Below are 13,830 nucleotides of genomic sequence, written 5' to 3' on the forward strand. Positions count from 1 at the left end.
TGGTGGCACAGTAGTTAACAGGTCAGCTGCTAACCAAAATGTTGGCAGTTCACATCCACCAGCCGCTCCTTGGTAACACTAGGAGCAGTTCTACTCTGTCCTATAGGATCACTATGAGTTGGAATCGACTCCATGCGACGGGTTTAGGGACCACAGAAAATGGCTTACCCTAGGATGTGTTGGTATTTTTAAAAGACCATATAATTCTAAATTAGACAGATGGGCATGAGAGAAGATGGAGAAAGGAGAATCGATGAGACTTCTTGTTTTTTCCTTGGGGGTGTCTTGCTGTGTGATTCAAAATTATAAATTGTTATCCATCTTGATGCTCAAAAAACCCAACTCTGGAAATCTGAGGGATCACATTCTTCCTTTCAGGTGGCTCTTATTCCTGCTGTGCGTGATTTTCACTCTCCATGATATTGCCATTGTCCAGACATCAGGTTCAGCTCAGCTCAGCTTCTGCCCTTTGCTAATTCTGAGGCTGAATTTTCTGTTGCTGCTACAGCATCACTATTGCAACAGCATTAGCATGGATTGGAAAATCCTAAGAAGAATCAAACTGCAATCTGTGAACCAAGGAGAACATCAGATTGCTTCATTGTGAATGTCCTGGAAGGAGAAAAAGTTTTCTTTTTAAACCCCAATTTTTACTTTGCACTAAGCAAATCCATTACTTTTTGTACAATGAGATGCAAAAAGTGGTGAGTTTTATCAATTTGCAGGAAAAAAAAAAAATCCAAAGGGATGCAGCTCTGTATATTCTTTGAAGGGAATTAACAATTGTTACACTGGGATAACATTGCATACAATGGGAATTCCAGAACACTTAATTGTGCTCATGGGGAATCTGTACATAGACCAAGAGGCAGTTGTTCGAACAGAACAAGGGAACACTGAGTGTTTAAAACCAGAAAAAGTGTGCATCAGGGTTTTATCCTTTCAGCATACTTATTCGATCTGTATGGTGAGCAAATAATCTGAGAAACCGGACTATAGGAAGAAGAACATGGCATCAGGATTGGAGGAAGACTCACTGACAACCATAATATGCAAATAAAACAACCTAGCTTGCTGAAAGCCAAGAGGACTTGAAGCACTTACGGATGAAGATCAAAGACCACAGCCTTCAGTATGAATTACACCTCAACATAGAGAAAAGAAAAATCCTCACAACTGGACCAATAAGCAACATCATGATAAATGGAGAAAAGATTGAAGGTGTCAAGGATTTCATTTTACTTGGGTCTACAATCAACAGCTATGGAAGCAGCAGCCAAGAAAGCAAACAATGCACTGCATTGGGCAAATCTGCTGCAAAAAAAAAAAAAAAAAAAAAAAACCTCTTTAAAGTGTTGAAAAGCAAAGATGTCACTTTGAGGACTAAGGTGCACCTGACCGAAACCATAGTATTTTCATTCACATACAAAAAGCTGGGCAATGAATAAGGAAGACCAAAGAAGATTTGATATATTTGAATTATGGTGTTGGCAAAGAATATTGAATATACCAGGGACTGCCAGAACAGTGAACACGTCTGTCTTGGAGGAAATACAGCCAGAGTGCTCCTTGGAAGTGAGGATGGCGAGACTTCATCTCATGTACTTAGGACATGTTATCAGGAGGAACCAGTTCCTGGAGAAGGATATCATGCTTGGTAAGGTAAGAGGGTTATCAAGAAAAGAGGAAGACCCTAGATGGGATGGATTGACACAGTGGCTACAACAATAGGCTCAAACAGAGCCAACGATTATGAGGATGGCACAGGACTGGGCAGCATTTCTTTCTGTTGTATATAGGGTAGCCATGAGTTGGAACCTACTCGAGGGCACCTAACAACAGTATACTGGGATAGAATTTAATGAAGTAGAATTCACTCTTTTCTAACAGCCCTCCACCAGAAACATCAAAATTTTCCTAGAATTTAAGCACTTTTGAAAAATAGATCCATTTGTCACCATAGAGGCTCCCAGACAGAGCTGGAGAAAAATGTAGAACAAAATTCTAACTCACACAAAAAAAATACCAGACTTACTGACCTGACAGAGACTGGAGAAACCCGGAGAGTGTGACCCCCAGACAGTCTTTTAGCTCAGTAATGAAGTCACTCCTGAGGTTCACCCTTCAGCCAAAAATTACACAGGCCTATAAAACAAGACTAAAGAGGCACACCAGCCCAGGGGCAAAGACTAGAAGGCAGTAGGGGACAGGAAAGATGGTAACAGGGAACCCAAGGTCAAGAAAGGACAGTGTTAACATGTCATGGGCTTGTTAACCAAAGCCATGAAACACTATGTGTACTGTTTAATGAGAAGCTAATTTGTTCTGTAAACCTTCATCTAAAGTACAAAAAATAGAAAAGAAAAAATAGATGCATTTGAAGGCAGATTTCCTTTTTCCTTACACCTCTCAAGAAGGGGGCCTAAAGCTCCAGTAATTTGCCAAACCAGAAATGCAGACTAATAGATTTCTTTCCCTCTCTCCTCATTCTCCTCGGCTTTTAATTTTACCTTTTTTATCTTCTTCCTGCCTCTCTTCCTTTCCCACCTTCTTTCCAAAAGGATTTACAATGACTTTCAAAAATACACTATATATCATAAGACTGGTAGGCTGAATAGTAACTCCCCAAATATGTCTTAAGTCCTAATTCCCAGGACCTGTGAATATGTTACCTTACATAGTAAAACAGATTTTGAGATGGGGAGATTATCCTGGATTATCCAGAGGGGCCCAATGTAGTCACAAGGGCCCTCGTAAAAGGGAGGCAGGAGTGTCAGAGTTAGTAGTAGCAGATGTGATGCAGGAAATAAGATGATGGAGTGAGTCAAGGAAGGGTTATCTAGAAAAGAGGAAGACCCTAGACGAGATGGATTGACACAGTGGCTACAACAATGGATTCAAACACAGCCAATGATTATGAGCTTTACCCCCTTCGAGACGTGGTAGATGGACAGGGTGGGGTGGTTCGGGTACAGGTTCCCTTTTCAGTTTCAGATTTATGTGTGTGCAAAGAAAAACTGGGTAAGTTTTCAGAAAACCGAGAAAGATTCAGAGAAGAGTTTTTTAAGCTTGGCCTTAACTTTGTTCTTAGCTGACAAGATGTGATAGTGATCTTAACCACGTGCTGCACCACTAATGAGAAGAACAGGCTATTGGCAAAGGCAAGGGAACATGCTGACAGTTTTGTTCCCACTACCCCCAAGCATAATATTCTGAGATCAGGGGACAAAGCAGTCCCAGGAACATATCCTCAATGGGATTACCAGGACCAACTAGATTAGGCAAGAATAAAACGTTTTCTCACTTGTATGGTTGAAGGGATGCAGAAACGCATTCACAAGCCAGTTAATTACTCAAAGATCAAAGAAATAACTCAAGGGAAAGATGAGAATCCTGTGGCTTTTTTGAATAGGCTGACAGAAAGCTTTAAAAGCTTTACCAACATAGACCCAGAGGCACCTGAGTCTGCCCCCTTATTGGGTTTGCATTTTATAACCCAGAGTGCCCCCAACATTAGAAGGAAACTTCAGAAGTTAGAGGCTGGCCCCCAGACCCCACTGTCCAAACTAGTGGAGGGAGCCTTTAAGGTTTTTAACAACAGAGATAAGGTGTAAGAAGATAGAAAGGATAAGATGATAGAAAGGCCCAGTTGTTGGCCGCAGCTATTCAGGGGCTACCTTGAAGTAAACCCTGGGGACCCAGGCCATCACAGGTAAGTGGCCGACTTGACAGACCTTGGAGCCACCGTTCGGGGTCACCAGCAAAGCTGGGACCCCAACACTGCATATTGCAAAAAGGAGGGGCACCGGAAACAGGAGTGCCCAAGCTGTCCTCAAATCGGAAGGCCAGGATGGTACCTTAATCATGACCCCAAGCTGCAATTGCCACAACTCTCTGAGTGAAGAAGCCCAGAGGACCATCTGGCTCCCCATGAACAAAACAGCCGATCTCCATCACCCCTGTGGAACCTTGGGTTACCTTCAATGTGGCAGGTAAGAAAACTGAATTTTTACTTGCTATGGGAGCCACCTACTCTGTCTTAAACAAACCTATTGGCAAACTCTAATCAAAATTGTGTGATAACGACAGTCTCGAGACAGTCTCAGACTAAGAGGTTTACTTTCCCTTTATCTTGTGAGGTAGAAATTAGAACAAAAAATCTACCAGGCTAAGTGTCTTCATAAGTTTAATCAGGGATCGAGAACCCAAGACATATGGCAAGCAATAAAAAAGTGTGCTTCCCTCTGTCACATGGTTCCTACCCCTCCTGGGCCCACTAATAGCAATCCTATTTCTCTTACTTTTTGGTCCCTATTTGTTTAATTTGCTTGTCAAGATTATATCTTCCATGTTGAGAAAGTTCCATTTCTAAATGATGCTCTCCCAGGGATTCCAGCCTATTCCACTCCATGAGGAAACACAACAACATTACAAAGGGCCCCAAGAGAGAAACCCAGAGAAATATGGCAGGTTAGCTCAGGCAGCATGAGAATTCCACTCCTCTAGACTTTAGACCTCTGCACCCTTTTTCAGCAGGAAGTGGTTTCAGAAGAAGAAACCTTTGGCTTTAGACCCCCCAAGAATGAGGAGTGTGAATTTCTCAGGGGAGCCAGGCAAGTCTGGGGTCCTGAAGTAAAATTAACCCTTTTGTGAACAGAGGCTGTAGGAAATTCCAAAACAATCAAGATATGGCATAGGCCAGACATGAGGAAACCTGTATTTCAACCTGTGGTTAAATTTTAAGTGGTAAGCAACCAGATTTCCCATAATGCTTCATCTTAGGATTGTTTTTCAGGCAAACCAGCTAAAACCAGAATCCCATGCAGGCACAGAAATGATTTGGTTGGCTACTGGATTTCCCCATCCCATAATGAGTCCTGCCTAGGAACCAAGAAACTCATGTCAGGGAACTAAAAAATCAGACACATGTTAACAGGCGGTAGCCAGACCCAATTCAGAAGTGAGAAGTCGGACACCCATTTCTGTGCCAGGTATCAGCCCAGCCTTTTTTAAAATAATCATGCTATTTGTTAGAAGTTTGATGAATATGTACAACTTCCCTTTTTACTGCGTAGTATAAAACCTTTCTCAGCCCTTTGTCCTAAGAGACAGTTCTTTGAGAGTGATCTCCCTGTCTCCTTGTCACAAGTAATAAAATATGCCTCCTTGCTCTAAATCCACTTGACTCAGTTATTCTTAACAAGAGTACAAGCGGTGAACCCACTGCATTCGGTAACAACATGGTCTATACAAAATTTTATTAGCATAACTCCTGCCCTATTTCTATACCTTACATCATTCATGGTAATTTTGCTTGCTATTGACAGCTCTGCCTGTTTGAGGATGTCCACGTTGTTTGCCATTAAAGTCATTGATGTACGAAAATTTTCAATGTGATGCTGTGAAATTTGATATCTTCACTGTCACTAAATAAAAATTAGAATTTTCTGAAACCTCGCTTATAATATGATGTCTTAGTTTCCTAGTGCTGCTGTAACAGAAATACCACAAATGGGTGCTTTAAAGAACACAAATTTATTTTCTCACAGTTCAGGAGGCTAGAAGTCCAAATTCAGGGCACTGGCTCAAGATCCCTGTCTCTTTTAACTTTTATAGCCCCCGGGTTCTTTGGATCTTTGGTGATTCTTACATGGTATCTGTCTTCCCCATTATATGCTTGCTTCTGTGTCTTAAATTTTTTTTTTTTCTGTGTCTAACCTGGTGTTTTTTAACTCAGAAGTGATTAGGTTTAGGATACACCCTCCACTGATATGTCCTCATTAACATAAGAAAACCCTATTCCCAAATGAGATTTTTTTCATGGTATTGTTTTTGTTGTGTCCATTAATTCCAACTCATAGCGACCCTATAGTACAGAGTAGAATTGCCCCACATGGTTTCCTCAGCTAAAATCTTTAAAGGAGCAGATCACCAGGTGTCTTCTCTCTCAAAGTGGGTGGTGTGTTTGAACCTGTTGCTGACCTTTCAGTTAGCACCAGTTAGCAGCCAAGCACTTAACCATTTCACCACCAGACCTCCTATGTTGTTGTTGTTGTCATGTGCCAACAATAGGGCTCCTACAGGGGGTTAAGATTTATAACAGATATTTTGGAAGGACACAATTCAATTCCTAACATGAATTTTGATAATCAAAAGTAAACCATATATTTTAGAAAATCCTTAAGTTTATAGAAGAATGAGGGAAGCAGACAAATAGAAATGTCAATCAGTACTATCACCAACAGGTAATTTTATCGGCTACTAAATATACTACTTACAATCATTATCTTCATATGCTTTTGCCTGCATGACACACACAGTAAAACAGAAGTGGCTATAAAATACCTAACTAATTGAAGTTCTACCTTCTAGTAATGATGGAGTGAACAGGTTAGTCAAACTCTCCCGCAGATAACCTTTATAAGATCTGGACAAAATATAAAAAGGATTTGGAAAGCAATCCAAAGCAGGCAGATATTGGAGGAGAATTTACCCTTGATAAAATAATCAATTGCCACCAAGTTGATTCCACCTCACGTCAACCCCATGTACGTCAGGGTAGAACTGTGCTCCACAGGGTTTACAGTGGCTGATTTCTCAGAAGTAGATCACCAGGCCTTTCTCCTGAGGCATGTCTTGGAGGATGCAAACTTCCAACCTTTTGGTTAGCAGTCGAGCACCCATTTGCACCACCCAGGAGCTCCTTACCCTTGGTAAATTTATGGCTTCTTTGCCTAAGGGTGTTCTCTCACCTCTACAGCTCCTGAAGCAGAAAACCACAGTTTGCCGAGTTTGAGGTGGCAGAAAACATAGTTCGGTGCTTGCAGAACAGCTGGAAAATTAAAGGGGAAATGCTAGAAGCAAGAGAGCAACAGAATGACCAAGACCCTGCTGAACATCATATTGGTCTAGTACATGCTAATTGTGTACAGGAAATAGCAAACATCTAGATACTTCAGAAAGAATATGTGTACTAGATGACAAGACATAAGCTCAAGGAAATTCATGGGCCTGCTCCAGCAATGATTCTGCCACATCCTCAAAGTTCAGTGGTCTGGCCTGTGTTAAGATATCCCCTGTAAAATGAGAAACAGGTTGCTGCACTGTCCACTATGAAGAAAGAATGATTCTATGTGATTGGTCTCTTTGGATTTTGGAAGCTATATTTACCATTTGGGCATAATGCTCTGATCCACTTACCTGGTAGCCCACTGTAAAAATGGCATCGTTGCAGGGTCATCTGACCTCATCTAACTTCACAAAGGGGAAGGAGACTCAAGATCAACAGCCCAGGGCTGATTCCTAAGAGGCAGAGGTAAGACATGTCCCATCTCTCCGTCATTTTTACCAATTCTGACACCAACCATCCCTCCCACAGCACTCTCTACTTCTCTGCTGGGTTTGATAATTCATTGCAATCGTCATTCAGAACTCATAGACAGTACTTACGATTATGGAGTTTATTAGGGAAGTAACAGGTTACAATTCAGGTTCAGGAACACTCAGGATACAGTTTTTCCGTCAGGACAGCTTCTACTCAAGCTGTGCCGCAGACACACCTCTCTCTAGCCCCTCGGCCTCTGCTTTGCTCAGGAAAGTGTTAAAAAGCTCTTTTAAACCTGCCAATAAATGCCCAGAGGCACCCTACCCCACCAATAACCCTTGACCCCAAGGCACTCAGCTTTCTTCCTCTGCGAGCAGAGAAGCCCACTTCTTGATCTCCGGCCGGTCTCTTTCTCCTGCTGCTGTTTCTCTGTTACTGCTTCTTGCCATCTTCAGTATTACAGCTCTATCCCTCTCTCTCTCTCTCTCAGTCTCCTGGTTCCAGGAGCTTCTCAGCACAGGGATCCTGGTTTCAAAGAATGCACTCCACTCTTGTCCTTTCTTCCTTGGTGGTGATGAGATCCTGTATCTGCTCTGGAATTGGCCCTCTTTTAAGCCTTGCTGAATGGCAAAACTAACCAGTCCCCTTGGTGGGCCACAATTACCTTATTTGCACAGTCCCACCCAACCACTTGGGTGGGAGTTATAAGACCATGGCGAGAAAGGCCACACAAAAGTGATCTGTCACACCACACCCACAAAGCTATCAATTTTGAGTGGTTCCAGACCAAGAAAATCTCTGCAGCAGATTCAGGCTTCAGTCAATGCAAGCTGCCCTATCACTTGGACCTGTGACTCAAGACCAGCACATTCAGTGGTATTATTGAAAGTATCTGTGGAATACAGAGGTAACTTACAGAGCCGCTGATAAGTCCCAATAGGAGAATCACAGTGTAGGTCTCCTAGGATTTTGGAATAATGCCTCTTTTCCAGACAACTGTATCCCATTTGAAAAGCAGCTAACGGATCTTCGTAGAGATAAACAATTTCATATTGTAGAAACCATTCTTAGCTCATGGGCTGTACACAAACAGGAACCAATCCATAGTTTGCTGACCCCTTATCTAGAAAGACAAACTGACACAGAAATAGAAGCACTGAGAAAGCCAATAAAACTGTAGTGGTGAAAACTCTGGCTTGGGAAGAAGGGAAAGACCAAGGTGGAATGTACCCAACTTTCACTTTTCTTTTTGAACTCCACCTTCTTCCTCTCCTGGGCAATTTCACATCTGTGTCCTGTGTTTCTCTTCTTTAGGGATTGTTCTTGACCACTGTGTACATTTTCTCATACTTCCAGTATTATCTTTGTCAGAATGATTTATGTTTAAATAGAAGGTTTCCTGAAGAGTCAAAAACATTCAGGACTCAAAGTAATAGCTTTCTAATAAAAGGCTTTCATGCATTAAGAGGTATGGTTTCATTAATGCAAATAAATCTTTATATGCATACCTGATGAAATATAATTTTTGCTTCTATTTGTCTCACAAAAAAACACACTTTCTGTTTGCATGACTTAGGGACAACCCTGAAGGCAGGAACAGATGACATACATCTGTTTGAATATTGTGAAAGACCTCTGCACTTCTCATTTGGAGATAGAGTTGCCTTGAGATCTCTGGTCTTGTAAGAAGTCCTAGCTCTTAGGCACTTCCATATGTAAATGAAATAAAAGTTACAATTTATGACAGATTACATTTTCAAGTACCATTTAACTAAACCAGCATTTATTACACACTTAGTGAATACCGAGCACTTTTACAGTAAACACCAAGTTATCTTGCTCAGCTATCACCTAGCTATGTGTAGAGTCTTTATTAAAATTCTGTGACCTATTAACTGAATGATTTCTGAGAGGTGAAGCTCAGAAATGATGCTTCCCAGTACATGAAACCCTTGGTTAATAATCATGACCATTCTTCAGGTATCACTTTCATGATCCCATTCTCCCTTTGCTCAGTCCTCTCTCCTAGATGCTCTGTGGAAAGAGTTGACGATAAAGAGTAGAACCTGGAGTTCACATTTATTCATTCATTCCTTCATTCACTGTGGAGAAGGATAGAGGGGGCATAAAGGAGATAGTATGAAGTCCCTACATGGTACAAACAGTTAAGTGTTTGACTACTAACAAAGGTTGGCAGTTCAAACCTACCCAGAGGCAACTCAGAAGGCCTGGTGATCTGCTTCCAAAAGGCCACAGCCTTGAAAACCCTACAGAGTAGTTCTAGTCTGCACACATGAAAAAAAAAAAAAAATGAGTCGGAATCAAATTGACAGCAACCAACAACAACAAAAGAGATAGTAATGTAGGGATGGAGGCTGGGTTATTGAAGATGCTCAGGGGCAGGGAAGGACAAAGCCACATGGAAATTAAGGGGAAAAATATTTCTGGAAGAGGGACAGGAAGTGCAAAGACCGTAAGGTAGGGTAGGTTTAGTGTATTTGAGCAACAGCAGGGACCAGTGTGGCTACAGTAGAGGACAAAGGTGGAGAGTGGTCATAGAGGACGCCAGAGCCAGAGTCAGTGACCAGATCCTATAGGGCCTTACTGGCAATTGTAAGCACTGTGGTTTTTACTACGAGTGAAATGTACCAGCTTTGGTGTGCCCCTAGAAACCGAAGCAGGGTGCTCTTCAAGAGAAGCATCAGGAGCCATAAATGGTAGGGTCTGGGCCCTGTGCACAGAAGACTAACCTCTGGCTGATAAGGACTTCAATTCATTAAGGCAGCTTACATCATTCAGAAGATCCCACGACTAATGAGCTTAATGCTGGGGTACATGCTATTTTAATGCCCTGAGCCTCTGGATACAGGTTAGAAACTCCATTCAACTGGCAAAACCTAAAAGCAAGAAGTTGCATAGTGTAGAGAAAGAACCTAACTTTGGAGATAAAAAAGACTTAGATTTGAATTTGAATTCTGCCATAGCTGTGTGACCTTAAGCAAGTTCATAACCCCTCTGTGATGTGATGGATTGCTTTTATGTGGATTTTCTCATTATGGTCTTGTAATTCCCACCAAATGATTGAGTGGGACCATGCTAATAGGGTGTATGGAACCCTAACGAGGGGATTGGTCAGTTTTGCCATCCCGATAGGCTTAAAAGAGAGCCAATTCCAAAGCAGAGAAAGGATCTCACCACCACTAAGGAAGAAGAGCCCAGAATGGAAGGCGTCCTTTGGACACAGGATCCCTGCAACCAGGAGACAGAGAGAGAGCTGTAACACTGAAGATGGTGAGAAGAGGTGGCAGAGAAACAGTAGCAGGAGAGACTGGCAGGAGACAGCACAGCGGACTTCCCAGCCCCACAGACCAAGAAAGCTGAGTGTCTTCCGGCTGAGGCTTACTGGTGGAGTGGGGTGCTTCTGGGAAATTATTAGCAGAGCTAAAACAGCTCTGTAACACTTGTCCAAGTAGGACAAGTGGCGGAAGAACCAGTTCACAGCCAGGCAGCTGAGAAGAGACTGTCCTGATGAAAGAACTGTATCCTGAGAGCTCCTGAACCTGAATTATAGCCTGTTACCTCCCTAACAAACTCGTAATCACTGAGTGATGTCTCTGAGTTCTGTGTGGCCATTGCAATGAATTATCAAATCCAGCAGAGAAGTAGAGAGTGCTGTGGGAGGGACAGTTGGTGTTAGAATTGGTAAAGATGGCGGAGAGAGGCGGCATGTCCGACCTCTGCCTCATAGCACTCAGCCTTGGACTGTTAATCTTGATTCTTCTTCCCCCTTGTGAAGTTAGAGTAAGTCAGACACAGCCCCCATGCCATTTTTATACTCTCTGAACCTCAGTTTCCTTAACTTGGAATAACACTAGTAGCCACCCGAGAAGATTATTTTGACTACAAAGATAATGTAAATGGCCTATTTTGGACAATTCTTAGCAAATAAGCGCTCAATTATTGTACGCTGGTAGACTAGACTGGATTTGATCCCAGTTCTTTCACTTGGACAAGACCATGCGTTTGGCCAAACCTCAGTTTTTCCGTCTGTAATGTAGGGTATTATCTACCTGTCAAAATTGGGGAATAAAGAAGGGTACTGCTGCTGATTAAATCAACCACCAGTTCTAGGAGAGGCTGACACGGAAGTAGAAACAGCCACTGACCTAAACCCATGCCTGACTGATACGGTGAGGCCTAACTTTTCTGCTTTTTAAGAGATGTTTCACTTTTGGGCTTTTGAAATAACAGTTGTATTTGGCAAATTATCCTTTCAAATCCTTTTTTGTCATTTGCAAATTGAGGATGATAATCCTTAACATACAGGAGTGAGGTGAGAGCTAGAAGTAATGTTCATAAGGCACCTGGCATAACGCTTGCTACAGTAGTGATTGCGGGGGGCGGGGGGCGGGGGGCGGAGGGTGGTGCCAGCTATTATCATCATAAACAAAAAAAAAAACCCAGTGCCGTCATTACAGGTGATGGCAAATCTCTTCAGCAGAGAAGCATGCTTAAGGTCCATGGGCTCTAAACAGTGAAGAGACCTAATCCTTGCAGCATTTCAACTTCCTTTGCCCTGAGCCTGCTTTTCCCTCTCTGCCCCTCAGTTGGCGCCTTTTGCCGTTTTCTTTCCCCCAAGCCTGTTTTGGGGGCTACGGTCGCTCGGCAGCTCTCAGGTCACATGGCCTGCCGAAGCGAGGGGAGCCCCACGCCGGCGCCGCGCTGCGGGAGGAGGTGAGGCACCCAGCCCGCGCTGCTCCCGCTGCTCCACGTCCAGAGATGGCGCCTCCTTGGGGATGAAGCCCGCCAGCCTGGGCGACACCAGAGGCGGCCCCCGGGATGCGCTGGCGACAGAGCCGCCCCCACTGGGTAGGTTTCCTCAGCGAACGATCTGCCCAGCCTCTTTAGCACGGTGGCTGGGGCGCCCACCCCGGAGAAACACCACAGCGAGGGGACGAGGATTAGGGGTGGTCGTGGCTGGCACTGGGGAGCAGCTGCGGGGGATGGGGCAGCTCGGGAGGCGCCTGCGTCCCCGGCCGTGTGCCTGGACAAGCGGGCTGTGCTGCGGCCTCGCCCGTGACGGCAGCGGTTTCCTGCCGGAGGACTGCGGGGAGATCACCCGCGTCCCTGGTCGCTCTGGTGCCCGCCCCAGCACCCGGGTCCCCCAGGGGGCGTTCCTCGCGCGGCCGGGGCCGGCGTCAACGCTGGGATGAGGGACTGTAGCGGTAGGGCGCCTCCCCACTCCTCGTCCGCGTCAGTTGCGCGCGACCTAGGCGCGAAGGAGAGCGGATAAGCCCCCGCTGCTGCTGGGCCTAGCCAGGCGGGTTCGCCTAATGGCCGTCCGTACGCGGCGGCACTGCGCCGCGAGTCCGCCCCTGGGGCCCATCCGGCACGCCCAAGTCGCGCGAGGACCGTGTTGGATTTTTGCGGGCGACCATTCAGTCCGGGGCCGGGCAGTGGAAGGCGTCCTTGCTAGCTCTCGGAAGAACCGTCGGGACGGCCAGCCAAGGCCTAACCGGTGGGGAAACTGAGGCCCGAGCTCGGCGGGGACTGCCCAAGGTCAGCGGCAAACGCCAGATCCGGGACTTGGATCTTCCTCCCTGATTCTCTTTACAAGAGGGTTAGTTAGGACCACTGGGTTGTCTTGCCCTCCTACTGGCCTCGCGGCGCGGGCGTCGCTGGCGCCGCACTGCGCCCACGGTGTCCCAGGGCGTGAGCTCCTGCGGGGTCGACGTGACCGGGACACCCCAGCTCGGCCCACGCACCCCACGGGGAACCGCAGGGCTGCTCCATTGATGATCTCACTCTGCAGACCAGGTGTGTGTGCGCGTGTGTGTTTGTGTTTCTCCAAGCGAACTAATTCTTGTAAGGGGGAACAGCAATTTTTGGACGGGGTAGGGGGGCGGTGTATTCCTAAAATGCACTGCACCAGGTACTTTGGGAAGTGAGAAGACTTCGTGTCTAACATCTAATGTATTCGAATTTTTTTTAAAAGATAAACTTATTACCAAACATTTAGGAAACAAAAATGTAAAGGAGAAAATAAGGATAACTTAAAAACCCATTTTATACATTAATATTTTCTGGATATCTTAAATTTTTTTCTACATACGTACAGGTGAACTTTTACACCAATAACATGGTCCCAAAAATGGTACCTTGTTTGAATTTTCATCTTTGATTGCTCGTGAGAGTCAACACTTTTCCTGGCCTGTTGCATTTGTGTGAGTGAATTGACTGGTAATTCTTTTTGCCCATTTTTCTGTTGGAGTGTCTTTCTCTTCCTGATTTCTAAACACTCTTTAGTGATTCTCTGTCATATATGTTGCACAAGTTTTCCAAGTTTGCTTAATATTGTTTTTGTCGGATTTTTTTTTTTTTTTTTTTTTACCATAAAGAGGTTTAACTTTTATTTAGCTCAGTCTGTCAGTCTTTTCTTTATGATTTCTGCTCGTGGATCTTGCTGAGAAAGGCCTTCTGTAACCCAAGTTTATATAAAGTTCTCT

General features: G+C 44.4%; 1 protein-coding gene across 14 annotated transcripts in view; it reads left to right on the forward strand.

The window, feature by feature from the left end:
• The window catches only part of PGAP4 (post-GPI attachment to proteins GalNAc transferase 4), a 51,924-nt gene that overhangs the window by 17,299 nt on the left and 20,795 nt on the right, over positions 1-13,830 (forward strand). For 7 of the 14 annotated variants that reach the window (XM_064291646.1, XM_064291652.1, XM_064291649.1 and 4 more), the window contains one exon: positions 379-7,315. The gene's annotated coding sequence lies outside the window, so the exon portion shown is untranslated. Of the gene's footprint in view, positions 1-378; positions 7,316-12,074; positions 12,194-12,568; positions 13,142-13,830 lie in introns of those variants that run through there. The other 7 variants (XM_064291655.1, XM_010587793.3, XM_064291648.1 and 4 more) reach the window with 6 other exon arrangements.

This window comes from Loxodonta africana, chromosome 9, assembly GCF_030014295.1.
Source record: "Loxodonta africana isolate mLoxAfr1 chromosome 9, mLoxAfr1.hap2, whole genome shotgun sequence".
Lineage (NCBI taxonomy): Eukaryota > Metazoa > Chordata > Mammalia > Proboscidea > Elephantidae > Loxodonta > Loxodonta africana.